The 19,495-nt window shown below is 48.5% G+C and overlaps 1 protein-coding gene across 2 annotated transcripts in view; it reads right to left on the bottom strand.

Moving 5' to 3' along the window:
- The window catches only part of CYRIA (CYFIP related Rac1 interactor A), a 104,786-nt gene that overhangs the window by 67,262 nt on the left and 18,029 nt on the right, over positions 1-19,495 (bottom strand). Inside the window, exon 1 of one of the 2 annotated variants that reach the window (XM_036873893.1) lies at positions 4,003-4,087. The exons of the other annotated variant lie outside the window; for it this stretch is intronic. The gene's annotated coding sequence lies outside the window, so the exon portion shown is untranslated. Of the gene's footprint in view, positions 1-4,002; positions 4,088-19,495 lie in introns of those variants that run through there. 2 annotated transcript variants of the gene reach the window in all.

Raw genomic sequence — 19,495 nt, 5'->3', positions numbered from 1 at the left:
GGATGATGTTTCGGGAACCCAGCTCCCCTATCACAGAGGGTGGGACCCACTGGGCAGGCTGGCTAGCAAGGCTCTGCCGAGAGTCCCCACCTCAAACGGTGAGTGCATACACTCCCAGGGCCACCCGGTTCTGGGGATGCTGGGTGAGTTCAGCCTCACAAAGACCCGGAGAGCAGGGCAGGACAGGGATCATCCCTCACCGTTTCACAGCCGGGGAGACTAGAGCCGCAGTAATGATAGTCATGACATCATCGCCACCATCATCGTTATCACCATGGTCATCGTCATGGCGGCCACCATTTGTTGGAGCCTGTCACGCACCGGGAAATGAACTAGATGCTTTACATGGGTTACTCAGTAAACATCAACTCTGTGAGGGCCGTAACATTATTCCTAATTTATAGTTGAGACAAGCTAAATAATATCCTAAAGGTCAAAAAGCTAGTTGGCTAGGAGGAAGGATTTGAACTGCTGTCTGACATTTTGGCCCATGGTGTCACCTCTAAGCCACATGTGCCGTGAAATGGTGACAGGCTCTGCCCATGACTGATGGTGCTAACCCGCAGCCAACTTTTGAGCTGTTAAAGCACATGGGTACAGGTCTTTAAACTTCAATATATTATCCACACTCCAACTATACTAAGTGCACATACAAGGTTACATACAATTAAGGTGACTGCGTGATTTATCCTCCAAACCTGGGTACTTCTGAGAGTGAAAAGGGTCTATTAATAATGCTGCTGGGACAACAGGCATAACCCAGGCCTGTCCCAGGCACACGAGGACATAGGGTCATCCTGGTATAACCCACAGTCTCGGGGTGGGTTCTTTTACATCTCGCTGTGTCGGTGGGAAACTCTCCTGAACGATCGATCCCCTGCTTTTCAATCCACCCAAACACTCCTTGGCAACAATTCACTCTCCCTCTGCTCACCAGAAAGTCTTCTAAGTCCATTGGGCTGGCAGGCCTTACGCAAGCTGATCATAAAGCGGGCACGCTATGACTCGGGAAGCAAGGGTGTGACTAGTTTGGCAATATATTTAGAAATGACTGCTGGGTGCCCTGTGCCCTTGCACCCAGAACCTGAATGTGCAGCTGTTCTGATAATCAGCCAGTCCCCCAAACCTGAGGGCCTGATGGCTCCCCCATCTCGTGTGGCCTAAGGTCACGGGACGGGCAACCAGTGTGAGCTGGGCTGCCCAGCCCGCTGGAGAAACTGTCGTCCACTGACAGGACGCAAGACCCCGCTTCCTCGGGGGGCAGCGCACGGCTGGGACAGGTGGCCTGTCTCCATTCCCAGCAGGCACTGACCTCCCCAACCCCCGGAGGGTGTGGGGCTGTAGCCCTCTGGCCAGGGATCTCCCCTTTGATCCCACAGGCCTGGGGAGGATGGAGGCTGCACTTAAAGCTTGCTTTTTGTTTCTTAAGAATCTGCCTTCTTAAGAATCTCTGGTCGAGAGGAAAAAGAATCTGCTGTTCTTTTGAAACCAGGAAATCAGTCTTAAATCAAACTCACACATCAATACAAGTGAAATGCTAACAAGAAAGCAACAGGCATTAGTCCACTCTCTGAAGAGGTGTTTCCTGCATTTATTTAATCAGGGGCATCCCAGGACTTCTGGTCCTGCGATTTTCTGACAGCTCAGGGAAGCTTCGCCATGCTGGGGAGCCCAGAGACCCCTGAAGGGGCTCAGGGCTCTGACCCTGCAATAACACAGCCACCCAGCCTCTTTACCTGTTTTGCATAGAAGTTTTTGCCAGTGATAGTTTTTGGTAATGAGGAAGACCTTTTTTTTTCCCAAATTAGGCCACATTCACAGGTTGTTGGGGGTTAGGGCATGGACTTATCTTTTTGGGGACCACTATTCAACCCACTACTGCTGTCATGATTATTGTTATTACTATTATTAATATTATTATGAATGCTATCCGGGGGACACCTGAAACCTGGGGGTGGTAAGGCACCGCCACCCAGCAATTAGGTGGAAGAGCCAGGACTAGAGTATACTTCTCCCAACTGACTCCTGTTTCCTCTTCCTCAGCACGTGGCCTCTCATGCTAGGGGCCCAGGGTGCAAAGCCCAGAACGGAAAAGGAAGCAGCCTACAGACAGACAGTGACGGAGCCTGGGCTCAGGCAATCCTAGGCTGCCAGGGGGCAACAGAGGATGAGGGTGATGGGACCATCACAACTACAGGAGTGTCACTTTTCTGGAGGGAAAAGGGCACAACGTGACAGGTTTGCGTGCGTGACCATCACCGGTGACACGTGCCTGGACGCCTTGATGTAGCACGAATGCTTTATGGTGGGTCAAGGAAACCTCGGTGTACGCTGAACTTGGCCTTGGCTGGGCTGTGTGACCTTTAGTCCCTCACTACTTCTCTCTGATCTTCAGATGCAAAGTCCGCTCAATGCAGACTTACAGCCATATGCACCAGCAAGCCTCTCTGGGCTACTCTGAAGATCAAACGAGCCTTTGCTTCTAAAGTACCATAGCTATTTATGTTCATGCATTATCTCTGCCATTGGATGGAAAGGTTCTTAAGAGGAGGGGCCCACATCTTACTGATTTTCACAAGCTATTGTAATAGGCTCGAAGCCCTGCACAAACAACAAATACTGACGGTTGAATTGGTACGAGTCAGCTTCCCTGAGGGCAGTGAACGGCTCAGTGTGGCTGGGGAGGGAGGAAGAGGCAGCAGAGATACAGCAGAAATAGGCTGGTTGTCAGGCTATGGCGGACTTTACCTGTGCCCATGCTTTTTGTGACGTCAGACAGCAAGCTAGTCTATCAGATGCTTTTGTAAGTGTCAGTAGGAGGATGGGGCTGTGCAAAGAGCCTGGGGTCTCGTGCCCAACAGTCCTGAACTGTAACTTCTTGGAGCCTTGGCTGCCCTGTCTCTACAATGGGAACGATCACTCCCTTTCAGGCATCTGGGTCACCCAAGATTAAAAGTGACCAGTGCAGTACCTGGCACCCAACTGAACTTCAGCAAATACCCCCTAAATAAGTGGGACAAAACTGACCTGGGCTGTCAGAGTCAATGATTGTCATGGAAGTTCAAGGTCAGTGCTGCCTGGAAGTAACTAAGAAATGGTACCATGGCCAGATTGCACTGAGCACAGCCTGAGAGGCAGTCTGGCTGGAGGGGTTTGTTGTCCAAGTTCCCAACGACCCTGGTGCACTCCAGCACCTCGTGCAAATAGTGGCAGCACTCATGCACCCCAAAGCCACGAGGGTCTCACATGGCAAATACCACCCCAGGACCACAAACCACCTGTGAGCTCCCAGCAGGCCCTGGCCATCGGCTTGTGCTGGGTGTTAAGTGGCTTGTGTTGGGTGTTCTAGAGACCCTGCTCATGCCACAAGGCTCGGTGGGAGGCGAGGCCCTGGGGGCCAAGAAGCCGGTATCTGGGCTCCAGTTTCTGCTCCGACCCTAAATCTCTCTCAGACCCGGGGCACATCACTCACCGCCACCTGTATCGTGAATGAAATGGTCTTTGGAACTTAGGGCTCTCAAGGTCTAGAACAGCCCTTCAGTGGAGTGTTTCTGGAAGAGCTTAGCCTGTGATATATACTGCCCTTTGAGAGAGTGATTTTCCAACAAGCCAGGCCTCTGCTAAAAGCACCGTGCAAGTGGAGGCCCTCCTGCAGAAAGCCCAGGTCAAATGCAGCAGGTTCTACTTCTCACCCCACCGATTCCTGCTGTGCAACCTTGGGTGAGTCACTTTACCCCTCTGAGCCTCAGTTTCCTCGTGTGAGCCTCAGAGATAATGATATCTAGCTCATGCCACGTCCCAGCAAACTCTGGTTTCTAAAACGTCACAGAAAGTACAAATCTCATTTCTCTCGGACGCGACAAGGCTAGCCAGCCTTTACCTTCCAGGACAGAGCCAGACACACCTTCCCAAAGCAGCGACGGGAGAAAACAAGCGCCTTCCATTATTCTCAGTAAGAGGAGAGGGGCCCAGTCAACATGGGGAAGAGTGACTGAGAACTACCTGTGGTGGCAGCTGGGAGCTGGCTTATCTGCACTGATGACAAGACGAGGGTCACTCTGGCCCAGGCAGACAAACACTGGGGATCCTCAGACAATAGCACAGCTGCTCCGGTTCCTGGGCCCCCTGCTGCGAGGCAAATTACGAGTCATTTGATCAACATGCATCGTCAAGATGCAAAGGGATTCTGCCTTTTCCAGTGGCACAGGGATGCAGGGGGCAAATGCATACACACCCCCCATCAGGGTCCTGGGGACCCTATACCTTGCGATGGGGAAAAGAGAAGTGGGAACTGTGGACAGAAAAATGCCTGGGATGAGATCCTCATAGAAACCGACTACAGAAAAATGCACTTTCTCTGTGAGACCCACTAATATCTAACAAAACCCATATTCCTAAGCCTAGTGTTCAGGTCTCTCCACAAACAGGTCCATACTGATTGAGAACCATCCTCATATAAGCTCTCAATTTAAGCCCAGTGTGATTTACCGCAGCTTTGTGTTTTCTTGCCCTGTTCCGCAGCCTAGACTTACCCCTTCATATACCTCCATCCTTTCTACGATCCATCCAAGCAGCAGCGCCCTCACCTCCTCCATGAAGTCTCCTCTGATACTCTTCTGACACCCAGTCCACACTGATCTCTCTTTTGTCTGAACTCTCATAGCACTTTCTGTCTGCACCACTCAGCATTTAGTGCCCGTGGGTTGCTTCATCACTTTTTGACTGGACTCTTACATCAACCTCCTAACCGGCTTCATCCTGCCTGGACTCTGTCCCCACGCTCTGCAGGAAGAGCTCTCTAAAGCACATCTGATGATGTGTCTTCCCTGCTTAAAACTCTGCAAGCACTTCCCACCACTTCTAAGGTCAAATCCAAATGCCACAGCATACTCCCGCCCCTCCCCTGAGCCTGCCCACACTCAAGTCACACCGAAGTACTCCTGAGGTTATATGATGAGGTGCTACCAAAAGTGGAACAAGAACTCAGCTGAGGGTTCTTCCCACAGTCCCAGGTTCTCCCAGGTCTAATGCTGGACCACAGAGAAGATGGCTAGGAGCAAATGGCATTGAACCATGGCCAAGGTGAAAGAAATCAAGACCAACTAAGTCCTTAGTCGTGATAAGCTTACAATATTATGGCAGTCAGCCAATCCACCAACCAACCAAGTGGGAGAGTAGACATCTGAGACTCAGACATAAGATAGTTCATTTGTTCTTTACAACAACAGTGATGAGGAAATTTTCAAAGCTGTGGAAACTGAGGCTTACAGAAGTCACAGCTCGTATCTGGACTAAAACGCCAGCCAAGATCCGACTTTGAGGTTCCAGAATGGTATATCCCATGGCCCAGCGGCCATTACTACATTGTACCTCTAAGCACCTTACACTCAACGTGTCTGATGCCGAACAACAGCACTTAGCTCCTAAGAGTTCATTCTGTCCAGGCGACCCTATTGATGAGTTCCTGCAACTCCTTAGATGGAAAGATTGTGACACTGGATGCTCATTTAACAGAAGAGGGAGAAAATTCCACTCTAACTGTTCTATACTTATCCAAAGACGTGATCAAAAACCCTGACCAGGCTAATGTTTCCTCCATCACACTTCCTAGTAATAATTGTGTGTGTTTATGGGGGAAAGGGTAGAAGAACAAGGTCCAGAAGAGAGCAAGACGAATATTTGGACAGAAGCACGCATGGAACCAATGGGAGCCTGGAGCCAGCTGGCACCAGCTCACCAGAGACAATTATACGCATGACTTCCCAACTTCATATGCAGTGAGATCTTGTAATTAGAAACCAGCCATGTGGGAATGTTTACACCATGGAAATTGGCAAACACTCCTAGTCAGGTTTGTTTTGTTTTCGTTTTTCCCAGAGAATCAGTTATTAAACATTTACCAGCCACCACTCAATGGATCCATGAGAAGCCACTGAGTTGGGATGATGCGGGATTTAAGCTGTAGCCATAGCTGTGCCCCCAACTCACTGTTTGACTTGGGCAAGTATCTTCCCTTCCTGGCCCTCAATGACCTTAACTGTAAAAGCGGAGCAAAGAAATCCTTGCTTTCCTGACACACCACTTTATAAAGTAGGACAGTGGACCTAAGGGCATTTTGGTAAATGTAAAGCTATGAGGACACATTTGGCAATGTCTGCAGACATTTTTGGTTGTCACAACTGGAGTGTGTGTGGTGCTACTAGCATGCCATGTGTAGAGGCCAGGGGTGCTGCTAAACATCCTACAATGCACAGGAGAAGCCCCACAACAAAGACTTATTTTGCCCCAAATGTCAGCAGTGCCAAGGTTGAGAAGCCCTGATCCAAACATATTGAAACATGGTGGCCCGTTCAAGTTCCCTGAACACATCAGCATCCAGGAGAAGAATAAAGGCAACTTGGGTCAATTCGCAGGAACCCTGGACAGTCACTGGGTGCAGAACACTGTGATATGTGCTGCAGAGCGACAGCACAAGGATACAACAGAGTTCCTGCGCTAACACAGTGCCTGGCACACAGTAGGTGCTCAATAATGGTTTGCGGGAAAAGCAATGAGTCTAGCTGGAACCGCAGTGTACTCTCTCTAGCAGATCCACACTCCAGTGTGGGCACACTCCCCCTCACAGTGACTCCAGGCAGAAGAAACTGATAAGAGGGATTTAACCTCCCCTGGGAGGGAGATGGGAAGAAATGGTGTGAAATCCCAGCCCCGGGGACTCAGGTCAGACAAATAATCACTAGCCTGGCAATCACAGCAGCAGTGGTCAGAAGAGCAATTTTATTTAAGTCACTTTCTAATATGAGTTGAAACATCTTGAAAGGTGAGGTTTTCAAACCCTCTCTGCGGAGTCAATTGTTAAAAACACACAGCAGGCAGTCTTGCTTTCCACACATTCAGAAACCGCTTTTTTTTAAGACAATCCTTTTCTCCCTGTACCACTTGGGACTGCAAATGCATTTAGCACAAACCACCCGAAGTGGAAATGGTGTTGGTTAAGAAACACTCCAGGCGCTGTGGCAACCATGGGGGAACCAGGTTGGCACGGCCCAGACACTCACCAGGAAAAAGCGATGACACACCACCCACCGACTCTCCCCACGCCTCTGGGGCCTGGAGTCAGCAGGGCTGTGGGGCGAAGCTTCGCCACAAGCCTTTCCTGGAAGACCCCCCGTGAGACTCTCAGCCCCCCGGCCCTGCGCTGGACTGGGAGAGGCAGTCCATTTCTCAGGGAGTAGATGACAGGACAGGACCTCCCTCCGTGTCTCCCTGACCATAAACCATATGACTCACAAAGCCCTTTAGTTAAAAGCCCAAGGGTTCAGAGCTAATTCTAGATGTAGCGGAAGCCAGCAGCTTCTCTGGCACCAGACCTGTGAGCAGAATAATGGGGGTAATTTGGCCCCTCCTGGTCTATGAGTGACGGCAACTCACTCAACTACAAATTAGACTCACAGGATGCCAGAGCTGGAAGCCACCTGGGCACCTGCCTCTCCTCCCCTACTCCACTTCAGGGATGGGGGCCCCTGGCCCGGGGGGGGGCAGATCTGCCCAGGCCTGCTGTGGAGTTTCTTACCGACTCTTAGTCGAGTGCAGTTTTCTGAGTGCTCAGTGAGTCTTTTTTGTTCAGGTCTCTGAGCTCTGAACCTTAAAGCTTATTTGGAGCTCAGGAATAAGCTAGATACAATCCAGGTAGGACCTGGGGCCACAGGATGGAAGTAAGACAGCTGCAGGGGAAGGCATTTCAGAAGTAACTACTTGGTGAGAACTTGGCTCCATCCTTGGATGAACTTGGCCCCTTCCATCCTCATCTCTCGTTCATTCTTCACGTCCGTGACCCGGAAACATGGGTCTTATTCTGCCCACAATGGAGATAAGGGGACCCAGGCTAAGAGAAGTAAAGAAAGTGCCGAAGCCCAAGCAGCTAGTGAATCCCTTTGATTCTGATGCTCTTGCCTCAAACAAATTCTTTTCTTTTTCATTATAAAGTCCTAATATTGAAAGCAACAATATGATAACTTCTTCAGGAATGGCAAAATCATTTTGCTACATTATTTACATATGTAATTATTATATTTTAATAATAATACATAATATAAATATATTATATTATATAATAATAATTATTATTATTAATAATAATAATTATTAATAATCTCCAGAATTATTGGACGGCAAGCTTGACTTTTTCTCATACTAAAATGGTCAACATTTCTAGATGTGGTGTCAAGGGCCTGGGTCACTGGAGGAGATAAGTAAGATGGCCATCGTGACCTCATCTTGGGGTCTGAATGCAGCCACACACCTGAATGACACACAGGACAGTTATAAAACCCTACCTGGGGCTTCCCTGGTGGCGCAGTTGTTGGGAGTCTGCCTGTTAATGCAGGGGACACGGGTTCGAGCCCTGGTCTGGGAGGATCCCACATGCCACGGAGCGGCTGGGCCCGTGAGCCACAGCTACTGAGCCTGCGCGTCTGGAGCCTGTGCCCTGCAACGGGAGGGGCCGCGATAGTGAGGGGCCCGCGCACCGCGATGAAGAGTGGCCCCCGCTTGCCGCAACTGGAGAAAGCCCTCGCACGAACCGAAGACCCAACACAGCCAAAAATAAATAATAAATAAATAAATAAAGTAGCTATAAAATTAAAAAAAAAAAAAAACCCTACCTGGTGGGTCGAACCCTTGTTTGGGGTGTGTCCAGACAGATGGACAGCAATAAGAAGGATCCCACTGAGGCCCACCCTGCAGCCTATCACTAGCTTCCTGTATTTCTTCCATTTCGGGGACGAAGATTCTGAGAATAAAGTGTGGCACCTCCCTTGTGTTTTCTGGTAGCTCATGAGCTACCAGAAAAGATAAACACATGAAACAACAATTAGAATACAGTTTGGCAGTTGCTGTAACGGGAAGCATAGGCTGAGGTGGAAGCACCAACGATGGGCATCTAACTCCACCCACGTGGTGGGGATCTGGTCGGTTCAGGCTTCATGGAGAGGTCAACGTCTGAGCTACGTCTGGAATCCACACAGGACTTAGCCGAGGCCAACGGGGGGTATGAGAAGGAGAGTGGGGAAGGAGGGCAGAGGTCACAAGGCAATAAAAATGGACAGGAGTGATGGCGTTCCTGATGTAAGGAGCTTTGTTAGTTGGGTATGGCCGGACTGTGAGAAAATGATGGGTCAGGTGGGAGGGAAGCCTGGACTGGACCTGGAGGCCGGGGCTGAGCTGGACCACAGGCGGCCAGCAAAGCCTCGTAAACGAATCCATCCTCCGAATGGGAGCTGGGTCACAGCGTTTACCTTTCACTATCTGGCAGGGACGGGGTGATGTTGTCAGGTTTATACCTTATGGCATATCTGTGTGTGTGTGTGTGTGTGTGTGTGTGTGTGTGTGTGTGTGTGAGCATACTTACTATTCCATCCTGGCTGTCAATTATTTTATCTCTAAAATGGGGAAAACATGATGTGCTCCATATCCCAAAAGTGTTATACGAATGAGATATTTAATAAAAGGTTTATTAAAGATTAAAAAAAGATGAGAAGCCTATACGAAGAATGATTGCTGGCTTCTCTCAAGGAACTCTAATATGAAAATATGCGCCCCAGAAGAATGAACTGGGAGGAGATCATGGCACGCAGAGCAGAGGAGATCACTTCCTGCAGCCGTAGGTATTCTCGTCTGGAAGGCCCTGCCCCATGCCGCATCCAGGGAGCAGCTTGCACCGGGCGCCTGTGTTCAGGACTCACTTTCCGATTCGCAGGACAGATATAAGGAGGCAAAAAACTAAACACCAAACACCCACCTTTCTTATTTATCCAGTTAATGTTCCCAATTTGAGATAAAGTAATTATTTTCACAAAGCCCTGCTTGAATCCTAGAGAATACATAGGTGGGCAGAGCATATTTGCTACTCAGATGAAATGGCAAATCCTTGCCATAAAAGGTGGGCAGAGAACTGCCCAGTTGATTTGTTTCTCCTCTCCGTCAGCCCTGGCTCTTGGGATGTCTGACTGCTGCTGAAATCAGGCAAGACAAAGCCAAAGCAGACTGCCCGCCCCAGTACCTGGAGCCAGGGCCAGTGCGTAGGGGGATAAAAGCTTCCTTCAGAGGGCAGTTGTTTCCAACCGTTCCACAATTACCTTTATTAGCATAACGTCGTGTCCTGCGTTTTGTAAAACACTTTCTTTTTCCATCTCGGGAAGAATGCAGCAAGAGAAATTGCTGCTACTGGGGGAAAAAAAGTCTATAAAATCTAAACCATGGGGCATTTGTTCAAGACTCCTGGGTAATGATGTCTCTTGATATATAATTCATGATAGCCTTAAAGCTTGGCCTGCTTCTGACACAGAGATCATATATTTTGGAGAAGTCAGGTGGGGGGCAGGGAGAAAGAGAAAAATCACTTTTAAATGGTTCTGCTGTGCTTCGCCTTTTGAGTAAAGCCAGACCATATTTTGGACGACTCTTTTCTACCATAAGGGCTTCCCTTAAAGAGCTTTTTTTTTTTTTTTTTTTTCTCTTAAATAGAAGAGGCAGCATATCATCCAGTTTCAGTTTTATCTTCTGTAACACTAGATAAAGATGAGGCTGAACCCATCTGTTAACACATACATACAGGCTGCAAACTGTGTGAAAGAGCACACATACACACACACACACACACACACACAATCCTTGCAAAAAGGGAGAAAAAAATCCACACTTTTAAGAAATTTATCATCAGCAATGCTACCCAATGCCGACTAGATAGCAGCACTTTTATCCTTTTATGGGCAGATTCAGGAGGAAGCCAGCCTCGCCACAAAGGCTGCACCCCCTACGCTGCCACGTGAATTGGGATCCTGGGACTGGCTGCGGGCCAGGCCCTTCCCCTATAGCCTGGGGTTCCAACCTCATCAAACTCAGCGATGATCCCCCTGGGCACCATTACCTGCCATGTCTCAGTGCACTCGAGCTGATGCTAAAAGAATCGCAGAGCAGAGGGAGGGTTTCCACCCTCTGGTGCAAAGGCCATGCTCCCGTGGCTGGATTTTCTGGGGAAAAGGAGCAGGCAGGCTGCCTGGACCCCATCTGGTCACCTGGCATTTCCTAGGGCACTGCTGGTGAGGGAGGCACTGTGGATTACCCTCTCTAGGCTTTTCTTTTTTAATCTTTAGTTATTTGTTTTTTGGTTGCACCGCACTGTATGTGGGGATCTTAGTTCCCAGACCAGGGATCGAACCCTCGCCTGTCCCCTGCAGTGGGAGCGCAGACTGCTTAACCACCAGACTGCCGGGGAAGTCCCACCCTCTCGAGGCTTTGAAAACTGCTTCTGCTCAACAATTCCTGAAAACGCTGTATGCAACTGATCAGATCAGATGCAACAGATCAGAGACTGGAGGTCGGAGGTGACCTGGATGGGCCCTCGCCAGAGCTGGCATTGCTCATATGTCCACAGTTAACCTCTTTCAAGTGGGCACCGTGCAGTGGAGAGTCCTGAAATGCACAGAGTTCTTTTGTTTCTTAAACGCAGAAACCCTGTGAATCAGAGAGTTCCAAAGATAAGCAAACTTCATTTCATTAATGAGGTGGAGCTTGAGCCCTCACAGTTCGGAAGAGGATGGGGGTGGAGGTGATAAGCACGAGCAATCGCCTAGGCCACTGCACTTGAAGAGGCTTACACGGTCTCTAGGGAGGGCCCAGAGCCCAAGCTACAATCCACGCACCCTGCAGTCTCCAACGCTAGGTCCTGGGGATTCACGCTTCTGTGGTGTCTCACATCGCCCCTCCCCCCTCCCCCCACTGCTGCTGCCCTAATTTCGGTGCTGATTATCTTTCTCCTGGATGGTTTTGCACATGCGGCCAGATGACTCTTCCTGAAGGAGCACAGCTATCATTGCGTCACTCCATGGCTCAGAAACCTTTAATGATTTCTCCATTGACTAAGAAACAAAGCCCAGCTTCTAATTTTCAAGGCCTTCTTCAGTAGGTCCCGGCCAAAATTCTAGCCTCACCTTCTTTTTCTCCTTCCCATACCCTACCCTCCAGCTCAGTGTCACCTTTCCAGCTGTCCCACCTGTATGCCCTTGCTCTTATATTTCCCTCTGTCTAAAATAGTTTTCTCTCTGCTCCATCTCCTGAATCCTATTCATCCTTCAAGACCAAATTCAAAGGCTACTTCCACCATGGTCTCATACTTGACCCCCAGGGAAAATTTCTCTGTCCTCTGACCTCCCATAGTTTTACCATCTCAATCGCATTCTTTTGCGAAGAAAACAGATTCTGTAAGTGTTGCTTTACTCCTTAGGCTGTAAGGTGAGGGCAGAGGACTGCTCGATTGACTTAGCAGGTTTATCCTATCTCGATCGGTCCTGGCACATAGGAGGCGCTCATTTATGTTAAATAAGTGACTCACGCATGGTGAGGAAGGCTGCAAGATTGCAGACGTGCAGCTCTTTTGTGGGAGCACAGCTATCTAAAGAGATCAAATGAGTGCAGTGTACATGTGCATCATTAAAGCACCCTAAGGTATGCAGGGGAGGCAAGCTGGGTGGGCTGGGGTCAGAGGCGGATGATGTTAATGACCTCCATCGTGATAAATCCAATGGTCAATTCTCAGTCTCCGTCTTCACCAGACCATCAGCAATTCTGCGCAATTGAGTCCTCATCCCTTCTAGAAAGTCTTAGGAGAGCACAGTCTCCTATTTTTCCTCCTAGTTAATGTCTGCTCCCTCCCAGTCTCCTTAGCTGGTTCCTTTTCTTTTTTTCCAAAACTCTTGACATTGGCATTCCTTAGGGCTCAGATCTTCAGTCTCTCTCTTCCCTATCAGGACTTAACACCTTTGGTGATCTCACCCGGCGTCATGGCTATAATATCACCTATATTTTGATAAATCTCAAATGCCTATTTCCAGCTTTGAACTCTCCCTTGCTTGCACTAATCACAGCCTGCTCAAAATCCACACTTGGATGCCGAACTCAAACTCAGAGTGGCCCCAAACTGAACTCCTCCCTCATCTCTGCTCCCAATCCTACTTCATCCACAGTCTCTCTCATCTCAGCTAATGACAATTCCATCCTTCCAGTTTCTTAGCACAAAATATTGAGTCATCTTAGCCTCCTCTTTATTTCAGATCCCACATCAAATCCTTCAGGAAATTCTTCTGGCCTTACCCTTAGAATATATCCAGCACACATCCAAATGTATCCCCTTACTCTCCTTCATTTTGTCCCATGCTCTTTTGACCTTCTGATAAACTAGAAAGCAATAAACATTATTCTATTACCTTTGCCTGAGTTATAATAACTTTATTATCTGCTTTTTCTCACTAATGTCTCATACGCCCAGTGCCTAGAGCAATGCATGGCACAAAGTAGGCATTCAACAAATATTTGTCAAATGCATGAACGAATGACTTTAGCTGATGACCTCTGAACTGTAGCTTAAACAATAAGTAGCATTTAGCCTCAAAGAAAGGCAACCACAGCTGAAAGGCATCTGTAGGTAGGGGGATTGGAGGAGCAAGGCCCTAGAGATACATAGAACCTTCTTCAACCTCTTCAGATGCAACCGTGTCGCGAAAGCCTGCCTGCAGGATACAAAACCATGAAAGAAGCCGGACCTGAGCAGTTTCCAGCTTGTCTGTACCCGCCAAGAACGTTTTCAAGGGACTTCAATGGACAGCTATTTTTTTTTGGTGAAAAAGACAATCAAAATGGAAATGAAAGACACAAAAGTTGGTGAATAATTGTGTGGAAACACCCCCTGTACAATTTTATTTACATTACACATTATTTCGCACCTTTTTTTCCCCCTAAAATATTACAAAGACATTAGCCCTGGTTCTATCCGTTTTCACCCATAATTAGACATCCTGTAAGTCAGTCCATGTTCAGGGCCAGGCCCATGTCAATCCTGCTCCCTGTCACACCTCTGTGCCCACCCAGGCACAGTAAGTGTTTTAAAATTATTTGTTCAATGAATGAAGACATGAATAAACGCCTTCTGACTGTCTCCTGCCAGGACCAGCGCCACGATGTAAGAATATATTCTGAGAAAGAATGGAACGCACCTTGAGACTTGTCCTCAAGGCAGAAAATACATCAGTCCTCACTTCCGCCCAGCCCCTTACCCAAGTGCCTGGTTTCCAGCAGACATTCGAGAAGGATTCAGTGCCTAGAAGTCAAGTTCATCTACAGTAAGTCCTCTACATATGAACCTTCCAGTTTCAAACTTTCAAAGATGCGAATGTGCGTTCACATGTCCAATCATGTAAGTACATCCTCTACAAGTGGTTGTGCTTTTGTGTACTTTACTGTACAGTACTGTATAGAGTACAGGAGTACAGTATCTTTATTTCAAGCCCAGGATGTCTGGAAACAAGCATAATAGCAGTAGTGATGTAGCTGGTACTACTGTACTTTTCAAGGTACTGTACTGTAAGATTAAAAATGTTTTCTTGGGGCTTCCCTGGTGGCGCAGTGGTTGAGAATCTGCCTGCCAATGCAGGGGACACGGGTTCGAGCCCTGGTCTGGGAAGATCCCACATGCCGCGGAGCAACTAGGCCCGTGAGCCACAATTACTGAGCCTGCGCGTCTGGAGCCTGTGCTCCGCAACAAGAGAGGCCGCGATAGTGAGAGGCCCGCGCACCGCAATGAAGAGTGGTCCCCGCTCGCTGCAACTAGAGAAAGCCCTCGCACAGAAACGAAGACCCAACACAGCCATACATAAATAAATAAATAAATAAAATTTTTAAAAAAATGTTTTCTTTATTTTTTGTGTGTGTTTGTTTTTTATGTATTATTTATGTGAAAAGTGTTATAAACCTATTACAGTACAGTACTATATAGCCGATTGTGTGAGTTGGGTACCTAGGCTAACTTTGTTGGACTTACGAACAAATTGGACTTACGAAAGCGCTCTCAGAATGGAACTCCTTTGCATGTAGGGGACTTACTGTACATGCAGACCTGGAAGTGGGAAAGGGCGCTAACGTACATCCATCTTCTTGACCCTGTGCTAGCATCTCAGCATCTCTACTCTCTTACTGGGATTTGATCCAGGGTAGAGAGCTGGTGTGAAGCACTTGGGTGTGGTGTCCACCCTGCCATCCAGGGAGGTTATGGCTGGAATCAGAAAGGCTCTACTCTACAATGAGTCCTTTTAGTGGATGGGCTGAGTCACAGAAGCCTCAGTGTTTGCATCTGTAAAAAGGGAATTATCACATCAGCGGGCCACACGAGGATTGGTAAGCCCCTTGGAAGATTGACCTCACTGAGTTGTAGCCTTGGATGACCATTTCTTCTCCGGGGGCTCCCTGCCATGTCCCCCAGGGAGATGGGGCTTTTCGTGCTATTCAAGATGCCTCTGTCCAGCACATGCTGTGGCTTAGCTACTGTTGTCCAACAGAAGCTTCCCCTAGGCATGTTTTCTTCACAGATGTTTGTGAAGACACTTGTCGTTACCAAACTCATAAGCATGATTAGGGGCTTCTGGGCTCTGAATAGAGTCAGGAATTAATGGGGCTGAAGAAGTGACTTCCTTGGAGACCACACTTAGATAATCACATGGAAGATGAATCCGGCATCGCTGTGCAAGCTTTCTTCTACCTTTGGGGGGGGTCTTTAACGTGGAAGGGGGTCAATGATTGCCATGGGAAATAAGGGAAAAGTAGAGCAGAAAAATAAAGCAGGATGTTCACAGCCCTGCTGCCCATACACACACACACACACACACACACACACACACACACACACAGAGCCACTAAGCCTCCTGGAGGTCGCAGCTGCTCAGATTCACCTCATCTATCAAAGAAACTGATTATCAAGGAAACTGATTAACAGCAAAACGAAAAAGTAGAAATTCCCATTTTCATTGTGGTAGAAATCAGGGAAGAAAGACCTGGGTCAGAACATTCTTTCATCTGAAAGTCATATTTCAATTGAACTTGCAAATGTTCTGGGGACCACTGGCAGGAGAGTGGAACACATTCATGAGAACCAACATTCCTTTCATTTGTTTTCCAACACGAGGGTACTCTCACGGCCACTAAGAAGAATCACACAAGCCTTATGCCCGGCATTTATGAGCCTCTACACTAATGAACTTCCCTCTTCTTGGTTTGTATGTCTATTCAACAAACATTAGCTGAGGTGAGCAAGGACATGTCCTGGGTGGTGCAAAGGGTGTGGGATTTGGTCTATGCAAGGGGAACTAGGGCTCTGGGCATAGCCCTGGCAGGTGAGCTCTGGCCTCCCTGCAAGACCAAAGAAGGCCCATAAAGTGTTGAAGCCTCCTCATTGTAATGTTCCGTTTTCTTTAATTGGTTTTATATTTTTAAAAATGGTCTCTGTGATGGCTAATATTGTGTGTCAGCATGCTGGATGACAGGGTGCCCAAATATTTGGTTAAACATGATTCTGGGTGTGTCTCTGAGGACGTTTCTGGATGAGATTAACATCTGAATCCGTAGGCTGAGTAAAGCAGATTGCCCTCTCCAATGTGGGTGGGCCTCATCCATTAAAGGCCTGGATAGAGCAGGAGGCCGAGTAGAGGAGAATTCACTCTCTGTCTGTCTTTGAGCTGCTACATTGCTTTTCTCCTGCCTTCTGACTTGAATCATCAACTCCCCTGGTTCTCAGGCCTTTGGACTCAGACTAAAACTATACCATTGGCTCTTCTGGGGCTCCAGCCTTTAGACTGCAGGTCTCGGACTTCTTGGAGATATATATTATACATTTATATATAGTATACGTCTATTGGTCCTGTTTTTCTGGAGAACTCACACTAACACATACCAGGTAACAGGGGATGCTAATTTGCTCAAGAAGTGAAATCACATCTGGTACAATTTCCCTTCCAAAAAGATGTTTTATAGTTACTAAATGTATTAATGTAAATTAGTGACTAGACATTGAGCCTTCCTGTGTCATCACAGTTGATATGAAGCAGAGAAATGAACACATATATTCAAATACTAAATTAACAAATGTGTAAATTTGAAGTAGGTCTGGGAAGTGCTCTGAAATCCAAAAGACCTTGTCTAAATGCTGGTTTTGACATTTGTGAGCTGCCTGACTGCAGATAAATAAGCATCTCAGTTTTCTCACCTGTAACACCAGTACAGATACTCTTGTCAAGTTATTATAAAGCTTAGAGGCAGCTCAGAGCTTAGTGCACAATGGGTGTTCAGTAAATGTCAGCTTCCTGTCTCCCGTTAAAAACCCATCATCCTACAAGGCCCTACGGATGCAGTCTGGCCTCCACCTCGCCCCTCCCCACTGCCCGCTTCACTTATTCCCCCAGACAGACCGCAGGCCCTCTTTTCTCTGATTAGGCAAAGCACACTCTCACCTCGGGGTGGCCCCCCTTTCCCTTTCTTCTGCCTGTACAATCCACGCTCTTCCTGCAGATGTGGACGTGCCTCCCCTCCCACTTCTCTCAGGCGTCTGCTAATCAGACTGCCTGCTCTGAACCACCCATATCAACATGAGCCTCTTCACTCTCTACCTGCTTTTCCCGGATGTACTTCTCCTCATAACTCTCACCACCGCCTAACAGTGTGTGTGTGTGTGTGTGTGTGTGTGTGTGTCTGTGTGTGTGCATGTGCGTGTGTGTGTGTGTATGCATGCATAAAAGCTAACAGCAGGGCCTTTGTATTGTTCGGTCCAGCAACATAGTAGGTGCTCAATAAATGTCTGTTGACAGAATGGAATGAGGGAATGAAGGAGTCAGGCTCAGTCATCACAGCCCCGCTGCCACCGCACACGTGCAGAAGTACAAAAGCAAGACGTTCAGTCTTGGATAGAAGCTGATGACAGGGTATGGGGAGCCCCAGCTGGCTTAATTAACCCTGAGCTCTCCTCGCTCTCCACGGCTGGGTGGAGAGGGCCTCTGTACAGGGGACCACCTCTCCTGACCACGAGGACCACCCTCACACAAACACTTAGAGCCACACTGGAAAGGTTTTCATAAACACACATCCTCACCCTCCTCGGCCTAAGCAGCTAGGGAGATAATGTGCCCTCAGAAAGCTTGGTCCAATCATCACACAACTGACCACTATCCTATGCAGTGCCAAAAACACACGCTCTGAGTCAGACACACCTGGGTTCAAGTCCTGGCCGCTCCATTTACCAGCTATTATAACCTGAGCCAAGTGCTCCTATGAGGCCCTGAGCCTTAGTTTCCTCTTCCATAAAATGGGCATAAGTAATAAGGTGTGCTTTCTAGGAAGAGTAAGGGAGACCACGCAGGTGGGAAACCGAAAATCCATGTCTTTTAACTTGAATGACACATATCGGAGCTGCACACAGAACGTCTTCCCCCACTAACGCCCACGGAAAGGAAAATGATTAAGATGTCAATAAGGCCTATATTTTCCCTGTTATTACTAAAACACAGCATTCTAAATGAGCTGTTTTGTCTTGCGAAAACCTGTTAATGCTGGTGACGAAAGGGTTAGATGCTGAAGTGGATTTTGAAATTCCTGGACGCTCAGGATGAAATTATTTACATTAAAGGCGTTAGAGAAAAGGTAAATTTCAATTACAGAATAAAAAGCAAAACGATGTTTTATTATTTGCAAGTGAAAAATGCAGTTTACACTGGCCTCTCAGAAGTTGCCTTCTCGAGGTCTGAGGGGAAAAACAGACGATGATGGTTTGCCAGGACCCCCAGAGGATGTTATACGCGTGAGAAGCGTCTCCTACTGTGTGTGGCGGTCATCTGTGTTTTAACCGCCCCCTGGGGTCCAGTGGGTCCCCTCTTGCCTGCGATTGGCTCGCAGTGTGTTTCTTGAGCTGCATCTCACGCATAGAGGCCCCATGCCTTCGACAGGCTGGCCCGGCACGGCGTCAGCGAGACACGATCAGGGGCCCCGGACAAACGTCCCTTTGAATGTCCCTTGTGCCTCCAGTGAGCATTGCTTTGGGAAGTTCCTGCCTGAGTCACCACCGCAGCAGGTTGAGGCCCCTGACCGGAACTGACGAGAAGTCCTGCCCACCAGGAAGCCCAGCGGGCCCCTGACCACCCAGGCTCAGGTACAGCAGGGGCGAGGGCCCTGAAGACTCTCCCACTCTCTGCACCACATCAGGACAGGAGCGCGGCCATGTCCCTGCCTTCTCACCGTCCCTGAAGTCCCACACCCCGGCCTCAATCCAAGGCCTCCCCGCTACCTGTGCTCTCCCTTCTCAAAGACCAGCGACACGGAGGACGGTGCCCCAGGAGCACACGGCTGCTCTTTGCTTGCCGCTCTCCCTCCTGTGCCCAGAGCTAAAAACGAAAACGGACCCTGAGTGCACTGAGCACCCACTATGTGCCAAGCGTGGCTCCGAATGCTCCACAGGCATCGCCCCATTAAATCGCCACAGCACCTCCAGGAGGAAGATGGAGTTCTTACCATCCGTATTTTGCAGATGTGAACAACGAGGCACAGAGAGGCTGAGTAACTAGCGCAAGGTCACACAGCTGCGGAGGGGAGGAGTGGTGGTCCAGACCTCCTGCTTGGCCTTTGGCCC

This window comes from Balaenoptera musculus, chromosome 13, assembly GCF_009873245.2.
Source record: "Balaenoptera musculus isolate JJ_BM4_2016_0621 chromosome 13, mBalMus1.pri.v3, whole genome shotgun sequence".
NCBI lineage: Eukaryota > Metazoa > Chordata > Mammalia > Artiodactyla > Balaenopteridae > Balaenoptera > Balaenoptera musculus.
The sequence above is the reverse complement of the archived record's forward strand: the minus strand, read 5'-3'. Positions and strand labels throughout refer to the sequence as shown.